This window comes from Lepidochelys kempii, chromosome 27, assembly GCF_965140285.1.
Source record: "Lepidochelys kempii isolate rLepKem1 chromosome 27, rLepKem1.hap1, whole genome shotgun sequence".
NCBI classification, from domain to species: domain Eukaryota; kingdom Metazoa; phylum Chordata; order Testudines; family Cheloniidae; genus Lepidochelys; species Lepidochelys kempii.
In genome coordinates, this window is record NC_136406.1 from 12,074,712 (window position 1) to 12,090,781 (window position 16,070).

General features: G+C 42.5%; 1 protein-coding gene across 4 annotated transcripts in view; it reads left to right on the forward strand.

Moving 5' to 3' along the window:
• PHOSPHO1 (phosphoethanolamine/phosphocholine phosphatase 1) overlaps nucleotides 1–16,070 on the forward strand; it is a 28,974-nt gene that overhangs the window by 4,376 nt on the left and 8,528 nt on the right. For 2 of the 4 annotated variants that reach the window (XM_073325876.2, XM_073325878.2), the window contains exons 1-2: nucleotides 12,494–12,925; nucleotides 14,212–14,276. The gene's annotated coding sequence lies outside the window, so the exon portion shown is untranslated. Of the gene's footprint in view, nucleotides 1–12,058; nucleotides 12,226–12,493; nucleotides 12,926–14,211; nucleotides 14,277–16,070 lie in introns of those variants that run through there. The other 2 variants (XM_073325874.2, XM_073325877.2) reach the window with 2 other exon arrangements.

Below are 16,070 nucleotides of genomic sequence, written 5' to 3' on the forward strand. Positions count from 1 at the left end.
AAAAAGGAAAAAAAACGCATAATTATAGACCTGAACTGTGCAATTTTACCCATTGAGATAGAACATCTTGTCTGTAAATAGAGGCTTAATTAAACTGTGTCTTTAAAAAGCTGCTTTGAGGGGAAATAATACCCAAGACACACATTTACCTGAGAGATCATTGAGATCATTTAAGTAAATACATGAGGCAGTTTCCATAACAAATATTGGGTACTTGATAGACCAGTAATAGCATTCTTGAAGCTTTTCCAGTCTATTGTGTAATACAATATACTTTTTTTTTTAAATGGGGGGGGGAGGGAGAACGGAAAAATTGTACTACCCATGCACATTAACCCATTTCTGAACTTTTGAGTTCTACCATTTTTCAGTCATGACTATTCAATTCCTCTCTATCTCAGGCTCTTCTCTCTCTCTCTCTTTCCCTCTCCCAATCTTATGATTTTAAAGTGGGCAAATGGATTTTGGTTTTCAAAATTGGTTTTAAAAAATTGCTGTTGAGCTGAAAACTTGCATACTACATTTGAGACTGGGGTGACATATTACATTCCGATTTGAAAAATGTGTGTGTTATAACGGAGAATAGTTAAACCTTATTAAGGATGCGAGTGTTATCTTTATTATGCAATGTAACGTATGATTATTGATAACCATCTTGCACTGGACACTACCTCAACAAATCAGAGGTGCTCTTGACATTTTAGACCTTAAAGGCCATTAGCCAAAAACTTGTCAGTTTTCACTATTGATAAACACTTTAACATTCAAGTCTAGACTCTCTGATTTTTTTTCCAGGTACATCATCCAAAATTGTAACAGTTGAAGAAAGCAAAATTCCACATTTATGAATATGTAATAGTTTAACTCTTCTAAGAATTAAATAGGGAAGCTCTTGTCACAAAATCTTGCCATTTCTGAAATACTCATTAAGATTTAAATATCCTTTTATGCAACATCATTCGCTAACCTACATCTAAAGAGTTCACCTTACTACACTCTAATTTACTCATTTTGCTCACTACTTGATTCCACAATTTTGTGGAATTATTTGTTGATTTGTGTATAGGTGTCTTTACTAGTAGTTGACACTTACTTTGTCCCCTTTAAGAAAAGGGACATGTTTAGCTGCTTTATATCAAGCACCTTCATGTGTACATAGATAAAACCTGATTTTTCTGCCATGATCTCAGGACACACAAAATCTAAAAACTCAGACTAGTAAAATTTAATGTAGTTTTGATGCACTTTTCAGACAAAGGACCAGCTATGAATTTCACGTAATAGAATCACCTATTTGGTGCTAACCTCTGTGTGTCTTACCATCAATTCTACCCTATCTCCGTACAACATCAGCACTACCCTTCTGTCCTTCAGTGTCTTGATTGAGGAAACCAGGTTTCCAAAACACATCCCAGTTCAAAATCTTCCTTTAATTTCTGATGGGGTGGCTTCCTCTTTGTCCCTTTCCACTGAGTGCCTTGGGGCTGTTTTTAGCTTTCTTCTGTCCTCCTCTCTCTCTTTCATAGTTTCATCTTTGAATATCATTTACATGTGAACATCACCCTGCTCCACATCTCAACACTTTGATCCCGCTTATCTTATCTCTCTTCCCTTCTGACTCTTGGATAGTGATTATGCTGCAACTTTCTAGTACAGAATATTTAAAAACTATAGATCTGGTTTAAAGTCCTTTTCCCATGACTCCAACTCCTGTATCACTCTTCCTAGCTTTCCTCTTATAGTCAGAAATCTAGTTTTCCTTGACCTCCAATCACTTTTCAGTAACCTTCTGTGTAATTTATTAACACTTCTGCAGAAATCTTAATCCTTTCCTATATTTCCTATTTCAGTTCTTCCTAGATCCGGTCCTTCTCACTAATGTTCAAGGAGACCAGAATGCTGCTACTAGGCAATTTGTTCTTGTTCCAGGAAGTAAGCTCACATCATCTCCTGTCCTATTTCACTAGCTTCAAAGTATCTTCAGATGCAGTCCTAAATTTTCCTTTATTTTCAGAAGTATTTGCTCACTCAACCGTTTACTCCTCTGTCCATTCACTTGATTCTAGCCCCTCCACATGGCTGCAAAAAGCTGAAAGTTTGATGTTCACTTTATGCAGCTGTCTTTCTGCACTTCCCCCAATCCTCCCCAATATCTTCTAGTCACTCTTTTTAATTCTCTGAATAAACCACCTTTCTTTTCTACCCTGATTTTGTACAATAGAAGCTGCCTTTATTATAAGTGGTATAATATATTGTTCACACATCAGGTTCAGCTTCCTACATAATAACAAAACCACCATTTTTTTTTTTGGCTGCTGCAGCTGGGGTTTGCACAGTGAACAGCTCTCTTCCATTCCCTTCACCCCTGTGTTGTCTGAAACCAAACAAAAGGACTCATCTTAGTTGCTTTTGAAAAGGGGAATAAAGACTGAAAACTGGGTTAGTTGGATGGGTAAATTAGACCACTGAGAATAGTCTAGCCTTAAGGTTTATCAATTCCATCTGAATTCATTCTTCTACCATTTGCTTTCCTTGACATAAACACCTAATTTAGTTTTTGCAAGGCAAACCAAACTCCTAAGAGTTTGGCAGATAAAAGTTGGAGAGAGGAATAATTTTTGAATTATTAATCGCAGGTTAGACTAGATACTGATGGTCCCGTCTGGCCTTAAAATCTATAAATCTACTAGTCCTTTCATTTAGGTCCATGGTGGATTGTTACTGATATCACAAGGAGAGACTTGAAAATTTAAGGCAAATACTGTATAAAATGATGGGACTGGTTGAAGGCTTAATTTCTCTGAAGGAAAGATGAGCTAAAAATAAAGGATAAAACAATTTTCTGCATTTTCCACTCAGTAGTGAGTTGCCTTTTGGGCAGAGAACTCTCTATAAAATTTCCTTCCGGTTTAAGGTTCAGAAACACACTCATGATTTTGCTCCTGGTAACAATCAGATAATTTTGTGATTGCTAATCTTTAATATGATTGAGTAAAAAGTGGTGAGAATTATGTTAATTTCATGGCTCTCCCCAGGAATTTCTGCTTGAGCCCACCTAGTCATTTATTCTGGTGCTTCATGAGGAAGCCATTTGTGGGCAGCAGGGGGCACCCTTTGCATTTGGAAAAGTAACCACAAAGCTCTCTGTAGACAATGTTGGATTATTCCGTTTGGTAGCTGAGCCTTTTCAAGGAGTATAGGAATTTAAGAGGGGTTTGGTGATTTTTATTCTCCTAAACTTTAGAATAATGGCCTGTCCATTTTTTTTCTTGTGAACAACTCTTTGACACTGCCTCCTGATCATTATAACCACTTATTCTGCTGCCCTTTTCACTGACTTAAAATGCCAAGGAAGTAGGAAATTGCTTCTGGTTATGAAATTCTTCAGAAATGTTTCATCATTCTTCTCTCACTGTGTCGGGTATTGGGAGTGACAGCCTTTTCACAAGAGCTGTGCCCCATATGTGTGGTGAACAGACTACATTTGGCTGTATATGACCGTAAATAGGTGTTTCTTGACACAGTAACACCAATGTAAAACAATTTTTGTACACAGCTTCCCTAGCTGCACGAGGCTGGGTTAGAAAACTAATCATTTAGAAGTTTGGAAACTGTCCTTTTACTTTATACTATTAACATTTTTTTCAAACAGCTCGTCCATTGTCTCCCACTCACCCTCTACTAATTTAGCATAAGAACCAGTATCTGTGTTGACCTGTCTAAAGTGTTCTCATACTGTTGACTACAGTAAGCTAGGGTACTTCACCATGTACTTTAATATGAAGATTTTAAATGCCCAGTTTGGATTATTCTGAACTATTGGAAATGCTTTCACATTTCCAGTCCAAAAAGAAACATTGCTCTTGTTCAATTTCTTTCCCTTTCAACTAAGCTTGGAGAACTTGCAAGCTCTTCAAAAGAAGCCCTCTGATCCAGCCCCCTTTTGAGATGCTATACTGATGTTAATATGACTCGGAGGATACTGAGCAGTGTTTACCCTTCTCTCTAGTCAAGGATGATTAGAGGATTTTGTCTTGCATTATTTCTCTAATTCCACCTCTATAGTAAAATCTACAATTAACAAGAATACTAAAACTGTGATCAGCTTGTATATAGTAGGATTGATTTGTTGATATAGTACAGAAATTCCTTGGACTTTTCTGACATGTTAAGAAAAACATCCAGTGAATCATTTAAAGCTAGATCTAAGCAATAAGCTAGACCGTTTAGTGATAACATCACTAAACAGATGGCATCTAAAGAGAAGCTAGCTAAAGGTAAACTGTAGTTGTTGGGGACACATCTCCCACTGATTCCATTGGATGTTCAGGATTGAACCCTTTGTCATATGAATTAGTCACTTGATCATACTAGCAAGAAAACAAAGATGGCCAGTTGGAGCTTATACCAGGATGAGGTGTTTGGCAGTAACCCTCGCCCTGTGGAAAATACAAGGGGCTTTTGGTGTTCAGATGGTTGCAAATGAATGAGACTATATACTCCTCTCTTTGGATTGATGCCATGATGGGGTGGAGAGGTGTCCACTCTGGTTTATGGTGCACCAGTGGCATTGTTGGGTCACCAGTTCATTATATGCAAGTTCCCACATTTCCTCTTCTGTAGTCTCAGACTAGCTCACAAGGCTCAATTTTTCTTCCTCCGAATGCTCTGACGTCTGCATCTGGACGAATCCAGTCAGACTGGAGTTTTTTCTTTTTATATTTATTCAGTTGCTAAGTTTCATTAGCAAGAGAGTGCACTTCCCCCAACTCAAGCATGGCTCTGAAAAATAAAGTTTATAACAGTTACACATTGTAAAAACTACTGTTTTATTAGCCCATCATTGTTGCATTGTATATTTTATTCTTGAGAGTCTCTGCTACCAGGTGTGCCATTTCGCAATGTTTGACGTGCTGAGCCTTTGGATGTGTACAATAACCAACATTTTGCGAATGTTCAAAGTAAAAAGAAATGTCTGTCTTTACTGTGTATGTTGCACTAACCCTTCTTACAAAATCAGTTGAGGGAAGGTTTATTGGGCCCTTTCGTACAATATCAATTAATTTAATTTGTGTAATATCTTGAACACCAAAGGAAGGTTCCCAAATTGCAGGTCCAATAAAATAAGTCATACTATAAATAACATCATGTAGACTACAGAAAGAGAAGCAAAGTAACTACATTTCCATGTCGGAGAAGTTACTCAACATCTAGAGCTAGGATTCTTTTAAGAATTTAGGGGAGATGAGATTTTTCCCACTTTTTCTCCTCACCCTTACAGATAACTCTATCATTGCACTTGGGAGCTGGTGCCAGTAAGCAATAAAAAGAAAGAGGTCAGAAGTAACCAGTGGAGAAGCTGCAGTATAGACACTGACTAATCAGAATACTGATAAGAGCCCCTGCTGTTTCTAATATTGAACTAAAAAATTAAAACCGTAAGGATCCATCAAACATAATTACTTTTCCTTATTTCAGTCTTGACTGTATGGAAAATCAATTTAGGTTCTTAACTGTGAGCTGCTGTGACTGTTGATGTCCTAATTTCACAGTTTCGTCTTCAGGTTGACCATAGCTGAGAGAGATGTGGTTGGGGCAGGAGATGACTGGAGTTCGGAACTGCTTTTATAAAATATTGTAGTTCTGTTTTTGTCACCTATGCTGGTACAGAAAGAGCAGTTCAGATTCTTGCATATGTTACAGCCAGGAAAGTGCTGTACCGATGTCTGCATATGTGTGGGCTTGAACACACTTTACACAACAATCCAGAAATCTCACAGGATACGCACGCTAGAAAACTTGCAAAATTAGGAGCTCATGAGGCAGCAGGTTACAATATAGACTCTGCTGTTCAACTTTCCAACAGGAATTCAGCCTTTTTTTTGCCTTCGTAACTCAACACAGGATAATGAATTGAAGCAGTGTGTGCATCCCCTGTCCAGTGAGACACCTAGATTTGTAGGCTTCCATATACTTGTTTGTTTAAAAGTTCTCCCTTTCGCCCTTCAGAGAGAGAAATATCTGGTGTCAGACTTTGCCAGCTAGACACCTTTCTCCATAAACGTGAGAAAAACAAGGAAGTTCATTAGAAAGCACTGCTGTGGCAGACAATCTCTGCCTGCATTACAGGGTTTTCTATGATGCTCAGTATTCTAGTATTTGAGCAGCTCATGTATGTATTCATCGTCACAGCACTCTTGGGTGGAAGACATTATCCCCATTTTTATAGATGGGAAAACAGTATGACTTGCCTGAGTGAGTGGTAAAGCTGGGAACTAGACCCCAGATATCTTGAATCCCAATCCCATGTTCTAATCACAAGAACACAGATTTTTCTCTTCAGTTTCTTGTATGATCCTCTCTCTGTAAGGTTTCTCTAACAATGGATTGTATACAGTATAGTCAGGTGGTAGATACTATCAGTGTACCTCAGTGTGAGGTTCCACTTAAACTGATATGTGAAGGCAAAAGCCATAGACAAAAGGGATGACGCATTTTAATTTATGACCCGGAACCATATCCACTTCAAGCTCTGTTTCAGGTTTAGTAAGTTCAGAGCTGCTGATGGTGCCCTCTATCAGATAAGCCTAAATACCAAATACCATCTGTAGCCATAAAGATCCTATGGCAGTTTTCATATGATACGAGTTACTGTGTCCTGGTCAAATTCCAGTTTTTATAACTCTTCTGTCTCGTTACATGGGCCTTGTGATTTAAATTAGGTATGTTATCCTATACTTCCTGTTCTATCTGGACTGTTTATATTGCTGGATGCCTTGGCAATATGAGGGCATCTTCAGTGTGGCTACTGAAGAAGCCTATTTATCTGACCAGTTTAGTTGCAAATTTGTAACTGAAAATGATACAATCACCAAGAAAGAAAGGGACTGTATATTATAATATGCCAGTAACCCTATAATTAGAGTTGAGACTTTTTGTTTTAGAAATAAGCATGTATAAATCTTCTTGTTTTGAGGTGATTACAGCATCTGAAGGAAAATACCTACTGGAGCTGAAACTGCTCATAATTGTGAAGTTGTATGGAAAGTCGGATATATTTGTTGGACCTTTTTATGTTACAGAATATAACTCTTTACATCTTGCACACTCATACAGCTTCGTGTATATTTGTTCACCTTGATTTTAAGCATGATTTGTATGACTTATCATAGTTAGTCCTCTGCGCCTTTTGACATGTTCAAAGAAATTTGATTTAGAACTAAACGAAGTGTTTAAAAAATACTATACTCTGCATGCAAAGTACATTATGCAATGTGCAGGGCTGAGATATACATGTGAGCAGGTAGCCATTGATACCAAGTACTTCATTACAGACCATTCTTAATAAAAATATATTGTGTATATACCCTGTATTTGAATGTGTACTGGTTGAAATAAATAGTTGATTACATGTTCAAATAATAGTTATATCTTGTGATATATAATTTGTGTAATCTGTCAAGTAAACACAATGGCTTTATATCAATAAGTACACATTCAAAGAAATGTTGGACTATTTCTGGGTATTTTCCTAGACTCAGCAGACTAAACAGTCGCAAATGATGTAGTATGCAGTCATATGTACTAATTGTGACCTTCCACATTTGTATACAAGTTATTTGTATAAATGGAATGTAATACATTCCACATAACTGCTTTTAAATGGAAGTAATTCTAGCTAGATAGAATCCCTGCTAGATGGAAACCTTAGGTCCAGTTCCACTGCAGGTATCTAGTATGTATTCCAATGCTTGTTAGCGTTTTAAATTATTTTAAAGTTTAAAATTAAAACCCCCTCATTTTCTGAATACAGGTGCAATCAGAATTCCTCCGTATGTAAACTCCAAGTGATTTAGTGGGATTGCACTACAAACTTTGGATTCTAAATCTGTAGATACTGCTGGGAAAGCGAGTACAAATCTCTAGTTTAATCTCTGTATAATCGGAGTACAGACATCCTTGGTTGATTGCCCTCCCCATCTCTAGTGAAATGAACATTGGATCGCCATGGAGAGTGTGATTTAGGCTGGTTTAACTGTGGAGACTGACTGACTTAATGTGAGTTGCATTAACTCCTCATTTGCTATTACCATTGTACTTCATGGTTTCTCCCAAGTCCTAGTGATTGGGGAAAGCATCCAACAGGGGATTAGGATTTGGGATCCACTTTTGAACTGGAGGAGAGAGAGCAAGCAGTAGGAATAAGTTCTGGAGCGATAGATAGAAGATGGTAGTGGGTGGAGTTGATCCACACCTACTGCTGACCCTAAAACAAGCAAACTAAGGAGACAAAATGAGGATACACATTGCTTTGGTGTTGATGTTGTAGAACCCCTGTGTGAAGGAACATACTGGTTTAGTAGAGCTCTACTGTTTGGGCTTCGTTCTCTCAAAATAATTATCACATACTAATCCCACTAAACTTTCATTGCTTCCTAAATTAATGCTTACAATCCTACCTTTGGGGATGCTAATGTCACATGTAACCTGATTTTCTTAATCAGTGTAAAGCACCACAATTCAATTTCTGTGACGCTGTATCCATTTTCATGGCAGCTGTTCTGATAGCAGGATTGTCTGACCACTTGTGAATTGCACAGACTGAATCCAATTCCTGCACGTGCTGTTCTTGGGTTTTCTAGCGGTATCTACAACCAGTGCTTGCTGGATCGTGATAAGTATGTAGTTTACCTGTCTTGCGTAGGCTTTTTATAGCATCCATCACAACAGTAGCTGTGTGCTACCCTGTGGGAGCTATGGGGAACTGACAAAAGAGAGAGGGAGGGGTGATTCCTAGTTTTGAATTGATAGGATAGTACTACAGAACAAGATTGAATTTACCTGCATGCACAAGAAGTCGGCTATCTGATTAAATGCAGAAATGCATGGTCTTATTTTACAGTGTGAACTGCCATTGCTGCGAAGGAGCTTTATTAGTCTTTTTTTCATCACCATACTGCTGTGAGGGTGGCTAAACTGGCTAGCCAGGGCTGACCTGTACTGCTGCGTGTACGTATGTACCACCACAGCTGAAACCTCTGCCAGCTGATAAGTGGCCCCTTTCCTGTTGCCTATTTTATGTATGGCTGCGTAATCATAACTTGGCATTCCCTTAACAATCCATTACAGCTTCTTTTTATTGTATACACCCTTGATGGAATTATAGCCTTATGTTACATGCTTTCTTCGCTACTATTCTTATACAGTGTGTGGCTTTTGCCTTGAGACTCTTAGCCCACAGCTTCTGTAGTTGCTCTTGGGGATCTACGCTTTAAATGTGTAGGCCGTAGTCTTCAAACTGCCTTTCCACCACTGCTCAATTAGCAATACATGTCCCTGGCTCCGAGTTCTTTACTCATTTTTGCCCTTTTCTTTCTCTCCCCTTCTTAATGAAATGCTTATTAGCCCAATACTAATTGCATTTGGTGTGCAACGTAAGTCAGCAGCAGGTAGTCCTTTTCAATAACCCAGCACACCATGAGGCTACTTCCTAGCCAAGGAACCTTTGAAAATCTAACTGTAGCATTACATCAGTTGACTAATACTTAGCTTTTATATAGCACTTTTTATCCATAGATTTCAAAGTGCTTTACAGAAGTGGGTAGGCATTTTCCTGTGTTACTGATGGGGAAACTGAAGCACAGAGGAGAGATGCTTCAGGTCACACAGTAAGTCAATGGAAAAACTGGCTGTAGAATAGATCAGCTAGCCAATCCAGTGCCCTAGCCACTGGAGCATAAGAACATGTACATTTTATGCAGATGCCAAATCACTGACAATAGTAAAAGAAACATTGGTAATGGGAATTTTGTACTGGGAAAAGGCTGATACAATGTGAGTGTAGCTGCCGTTGATTTTCCTGTCAGTGTGCCTCAGGTCCGTGCTGTAGAGAACACCTGCCTCTAGAACTAGTTCCGCTTTTGGGGCCCTCTCCCGAGAGAACATCAGAGCCAATTAATAATGCCAGTTGTGTTGGACACTTGGGCTGAGGCGCCAGACTCACTTCTTGTAGGCCACTGAACCAATTCAGGCTTTAAAGCTGCCTCGGTTTTTACCACTTGAAAATACGATCAAGAGTTAGCGAAAAACAGCTGGAAGGAACATGCATGCATGAATGTTTCTGGGCTTGTAGCTGAGTTGTTAAGACTACACACAAGCTCTCACAAGTTCAGAACAGTGACCAAAGTTCAAAGAGAAGTAAATGTAAATTTGTGTAGTTTGGCTCTTTGCACCCAACTTGTTACACCATTACAGGGAATTCTTGTGTTCACAGAGGAACGGATGAGATGGATTGCATCTCATCTATTCTGGGGTTTCCAGGGATTAGTTCAATGCAGGATAAAGCTGTCGTCGCTTGCTCTCTAGGGATTTGCAGCAGTGGGAAATCTCTGGGAAACACGACTACCCTGGAGTATGGCCCTCCCTTCCTTTTGATCTCCTGGAATGCCCCCTGCCCTGGGAGCTTCTGTGGAGATGATGCACTGGCCACCTGCACTGGTGCTATCCACTAGCAGGGGGATGTAGTGCAGTAGTGAATCTGGTCCTTACACACACCACCTAAATTTTGTTTGTGGGTGGGAGTCTATCTGTGTGTGAGAGTTCAGGATGGTGTAACTCAATCTGAGGGGCTAGCAAATAGGAGTATAGCAAGAAAAAAGACCAACAGATGGGTTTAAGTCAAGTAGGGGGTTGACTACTTTAGTTTACACATCCTTCTGACTCCTTGGCATGCTAATTAGACTCCTTTACACTTAAGTGTAAGGGAGGTTGAGTGTAGAAGGGAGTCAGTGGACTTGTCTTCACTAGTTTCCATTGTCGGCAACACCAGCCAATGATGGTAACTACCACTAGTGGTAGCAACGCTGGAAATTTTAGTGTGGATCAACTGCCACCAGCATTTGAAGTACTGTGCTACCTAACCTTTGCTAACAGCAGGGTCAGATCAAGGCAGTGCTCAAAACTCCAGCGGCCTGGCTGCCAGAGGGCTCCTGATATGGCTCCCACCTGTGGACCTTGAACCCCTGTTACCAAAAGGGGGAAATTTGCTCAGTGTGGAAGTCCAAGCCAAGGTTTGAAAGTGTAGGGGGATCGAGCTTAATTCAGAACCGCTTTGTGTAATGTATGCTGTCTAATACAGTGACACCATCAAAACGTAGGGTTCAGGGTCCAGGGAGTTGTGCTGTTTGGGGGGATCCTTTTGGATTTTGGTCTGGTCCTTTCATTTTTGGAAGCTTGGTTTAAAAGAAAATAAAAATACTTCTGTAACCTTCTCCTATTTGGTTTTTAATGTCATGTTGCTCTGACCACTCCCTCCCTCTCTCCCCATGCCTTCCAATTTTAGAACAAGCTTCTCTTTTATCTTTGAAGCCCATGGTACAAATTAAAAAGTCCTGCAAAACCAACGATGATACTTAGGGCACTGCCTACAGCGTTGTTGATAATATTTTAGGGTGTGGACAAACTTGTTTAATGTGTCTTCAGTTGTAGAAGACTGATTTGGAAGAGTTCTCTGTAATCCCCTGTTCTGTGGCAGAGTTGAGATCTAAAATTAGCCATTAATACCAGGCCATTGCCCAGTTGTGGGCAACTTGTTTAGCCAAAGAGAGCGTATTTGTGTTCTTTTGGTCTCCAATTTTTTCACTGGGCGTTTTAAGTTAAAATTGAACCAAAAAAAGAGAGATGAATTGTGGGGAAGAAATACGTACAGTGAAGCACACTGACTTCTATCATTTATCTTTGGCTATCTTGTAGGGAGCTATGTTGTAGGGTTTTGACTTAAATATAAAAGAGTCCAAAGATCTAACGCTTACAGAAATCGATGGGACGCAAGAGGTGTACAAATGTCTTACTAGAGCGCTACAGTACCGAGGGTCACATCTGTGTTTCTGATGGCAAAAGAGTTTTAAGTCAATGTATTTCTTACCCAATTTGGCCTCTTTCCTTTTCCCAGTTCACATCACCTCCCAGGCTCGTTAAAAAGGCTAAGGTCGCTTTCTTCACTTCCTGCAGTCTCTGGGTTTTAGGCTTGCCTTACTTGTTTTCTTTCTTTTTTTGTTAGCATTTTAGGGAAAGCCCTGCCCGGCCTAAGTGGGCAGCCTTGCCTGCTGTGCCCTATCTGCAAGCCCGATGTTTCCAGACCTTTTCAGAGCTGCAGCGGGGACCGATTCGAGGACAGCCTCCCGCCTGTAATTGTACTGACCGTCAATGCAGATCGAATGAAGCCAGGTGGGGGACATGCGGAAGCCAGGTGGGGGGGGGGGGGACACGCCGAACCCCGCGCAAAAGGCTCCGGTCGTTTTTAGCTGCCTTTTGCCAAGGCTCCCGGCCCCTTCGCGGGCGGGCATTGTGGGGGGGGGTCCCTGTGCCGGAGGCCTCTCTCTGTGGGGGGGGGGCCCGGGTGCGGGGCTCGCTGGCATCCCTGCGCCGGGGCAGCGGTGCCCATCCGCAGGGAGGGGCGGGCGGTGCAGCGGGGGCCTGAGCGGCAGAGACCCGGCCCCTGGGCCGGCGGGCGGGGGGGCGGCTCGGATGCTCTTGCTCCGCGGCGGCCTCCCGTTCCCCTTTGATCCGCGCCGGCGCGGCTGCCATTGGCTGGCCCGTTTGTGACGTGCGGGGCCCTGCGGCTGTCCCCTGGAGCCGCGCCGGGCCCCGTGTCCCTCCCTTTAAAGGGGCCGGGGCGGCGGGAGCCCGGAGAGCCGGCTCGGGGTGGGAGGCCGGGCCGAGCCGAGCCGCCCGCCCGCGGCGAGGGCAAAGAGGGAGGCCAGGCGCCGCGTTTCCCATTGATCCGCCCGAACCGGGGCAAGGCTCCCGAGCGGGGCGGGGAGAAGGGAAGAAAACGTTGCCGTGGACAGCTGCAGCCTCCCCCTGGCGCCGGAGCGGGCCGGCGCTGGAGACAGCCGCCCAGGGAAGGAGCCCCGGGGCATGGCACGTGAGTCCGCAGGCTGGCCCCCGGGAGCCGCGCGGGGCGGTCAGGGGCGGCCACGGGCGATGAGCCGGGGGGGGGACGGTTCCGGGTTCCACAGGGACCGTGAAAATGGGCCCAAGAGGTGATGTTTGTACTAGACGGGGGGGGGGGGTTACGGGGGCAAAATGGACCAAGAGCTGGGACCGGTACCGTAGATGTTGGGGGGCAATGGGCCAGGAGGCGGTGCTGGTTCCCTTCGTGTACTTGGAGGGGTGAGGCGCACCCAGAAGCGGCGGGCCTGGGCGTAGCACTGGTAACAGAAGTTTTTTTGGGGCACCTTTTAACAGATTTATTTGAGCCTAAGCTTTCCTGGGCCACAGCATCCGATGCAGTGAGCTGTAGCTCACAACAGCTTGGGTTCCAATAAATTGGTTAGTCTCGAAGGTGCTACAGAGTCCTCCTTTTCTTTTTGCGGATACAGCTGCTACTCTGAAACCAGAAGTTTTGGGGGGTTTGTTTGTTTTTTTTATTTGAGGGTGGAGATGGGGGGAGGGATCCCGGAAGCGTGGACCAGGAGTTGGCACTGGTACCAGAAGGGGTCTTGGTGCCTAGGAGCAATGGGTTGTGAGTTGGACCAATACCAGGATGGAGGGTGGGGGTCCAGGAACAATGATCCAGGGGTTGGTATTGGAGAAAAGCGTTTAGCAGGTGTCAATACGCTGATGAACTAGGTCCCAGTCCAGGAAGGACCCTAGTACTTTCTGCGGGAAGGGGCTGGAAATGCTGCATTCATTGCACCCAATCCATGTGTACAGGGTTCTGACACCCTCTCTGGCTCAGCCCTGGTCTGGACTTCTTTGATGTCCCTAATATCCTATTCCTGCTCCTTTCCGGGTACCTTTTATCTTTACACTCACTGCTCCAAAGTCCCATTCTACCCCATTACCCTCCCCTGCACACACATGCACTCCAGAATACCCTTTCTGACTCCTGATCCTGTTCTCCTTTGCTTTCTTTGCCTCTTCCCATTGCCCTCTGCCTCAGGTGAGTAACACCGTACTGCCAAACTACGCATATTCATCCCTCAGCCTGGGGTAGGGAGAGGACAGGAACAGCATTGGACTGAGATGTGTCCAAAAATACTCTATTCCAGACTCCTTAAATATAGCTCCTAGGTGATCCTCTTTCCGTAGCAGGGTGTCCCACAGGTTTATGGAGTATATAATACAAATACAGACTTTGCTATACAAAGTTTTATTTATTTAACTCCCTGCTTCCCTTCCCCCTCCCTCTTGTTTGTTCTTCTCCAGGTTTTTCTGGGTCAGGCATTTCTGTGGGACTCCCACAAACCAGCTGCCATCTGGCCTGATTTTATGTGCGTGTGGAATAGATAGTTCAAACTGTACTGAATATTTAAAAGAGAGATCAACAGTGAACGCTACGTGTAGAAGCTCCCTACTAAACTGAATCCGCTGTAAATTAAAATCCCTCCCCTAAAAATGAAGCACCAAAAGAAAACTCACAATGTCAAAATTAAAAAGTAACTTTGCTACATATTACGAACTGGAAAGACCATGTTTTAAAGTAGCTTTACAGATAGTGCTGCCTCTGAAGGGCAAGTGACATGCCACTCAAAATTGAGCCAACTTGACATATGCCTCCGTTTCCCTGTGAGGCATCTAGCACATGACACCAAAACTGGAGAAATAGGCACTTTTAGATCTATTACTAAATCAAACACGTAGCCTCAATGTTTGCTGCAAAAGCCACTGAGCTTAATGTAATATTTTGGTGGTTAATTTTCTGTGGGGCATCTTAAAAATGTAACCCTGATAATGCATTGACCTAGAGCTTTCCACAAATCTGTTTAACCCTCTGGTAGTGTCACAAACTATCCAGATCTGGGGGGGTTGAATTTTGGTTTTTGTGTAAGTTTTTTGTTGTTCATCTGGGCGGGTGGGAATTCAGTTCCCAGATAGCTTGGGTCATGGTGTTCAGTTTCTTAAAGAGCCGAAGTAAAACAAACTATAATCATTTGGTCCGAAGCCTAAAACCTTAGACTCCTAATTCTTTATGTAGGCTCCTAAATAAGCAGGCTAGGGTAAAATTTTCAAAAGCACCCAAGACCCACTGATGTTGGGTTACTTAGATGCTTTTGAAAATGTTACCCCGATGTCCAAAAGTGCTGAACACCCAACAGCCTCTGATGACGTTAAGCTGGTGGGTGTTGGCAACTTTCAAAATCAGACTAGTTCCTTACCCTCCTGTGGGTAGGATTTGCAAAAGCACTGAGACATCTTAAGAGCACAAGGCACATGTGTTGACTTTCAGTGTGATTTGTACTCCGAAGTCACATAGGCACCTTTGAAAAATCCAACCCTAATTCCATTGTTAGGTACCTAATTCTAGGCTCCTATTTTTGAAAATCTTGTTCCTAAGCCTCTGTGCTTGTCACCCATAAATTGAAAAGCAACAGTATCCAGTGAGGCAAACAGGCTCTCTGGTCACCTTTGGAGTCCTCTAGCATGTAAAAATATTAGTGTAATTGACAACGGGCTGAGGAGGACATGGTTTTTCAGTTGCCTGCATTCGGGGCAACAATAAGTAGTCTTCTGCTTCTCTCTGTCTCGATTTTGATTTTGTGGGGGATACCTGAGGAAGTAGGTTTGAGGATCTGGATCCTGTGGCCCCTTAGGACCTGAAAGCTCCCCCATTGTTTCAAGCATTCAGGAGAAACAGAGTTTTGTTTAGTCTTAATCTTTTGTTTTACATGATGTGACCAAAGCGAGTTGAGAATAGATAGCACAGGGACAGTGTGACTGAATCCCGAAAAACAATTGCACTTAACGTTTAATGGTCTGTATATTTATTTATTTCTTCCTTGGGAAATTTATATGGCCTGAGATGATTCCAAAGTTCAGCGATTCTAGATTCTGGAAATAAATGGCTCATCCCACAAAGTCGTAGGCACATGCGTAAATCCTATGCAGGCTCGACTTCATGTGATTTTTATTAGTTATGGGCCTGATCCTGTAAAGGCTTACGCAGGTGAGGGACTGCTCCTAATACTCCCAGGGTTCACATGTCTACCCCTTTACAGGATTAGGCCCTCGGTTAACAAGAATGACAGGAGGGCACAGAGTTTCCCCAGAATGCACTGTAATTGAAA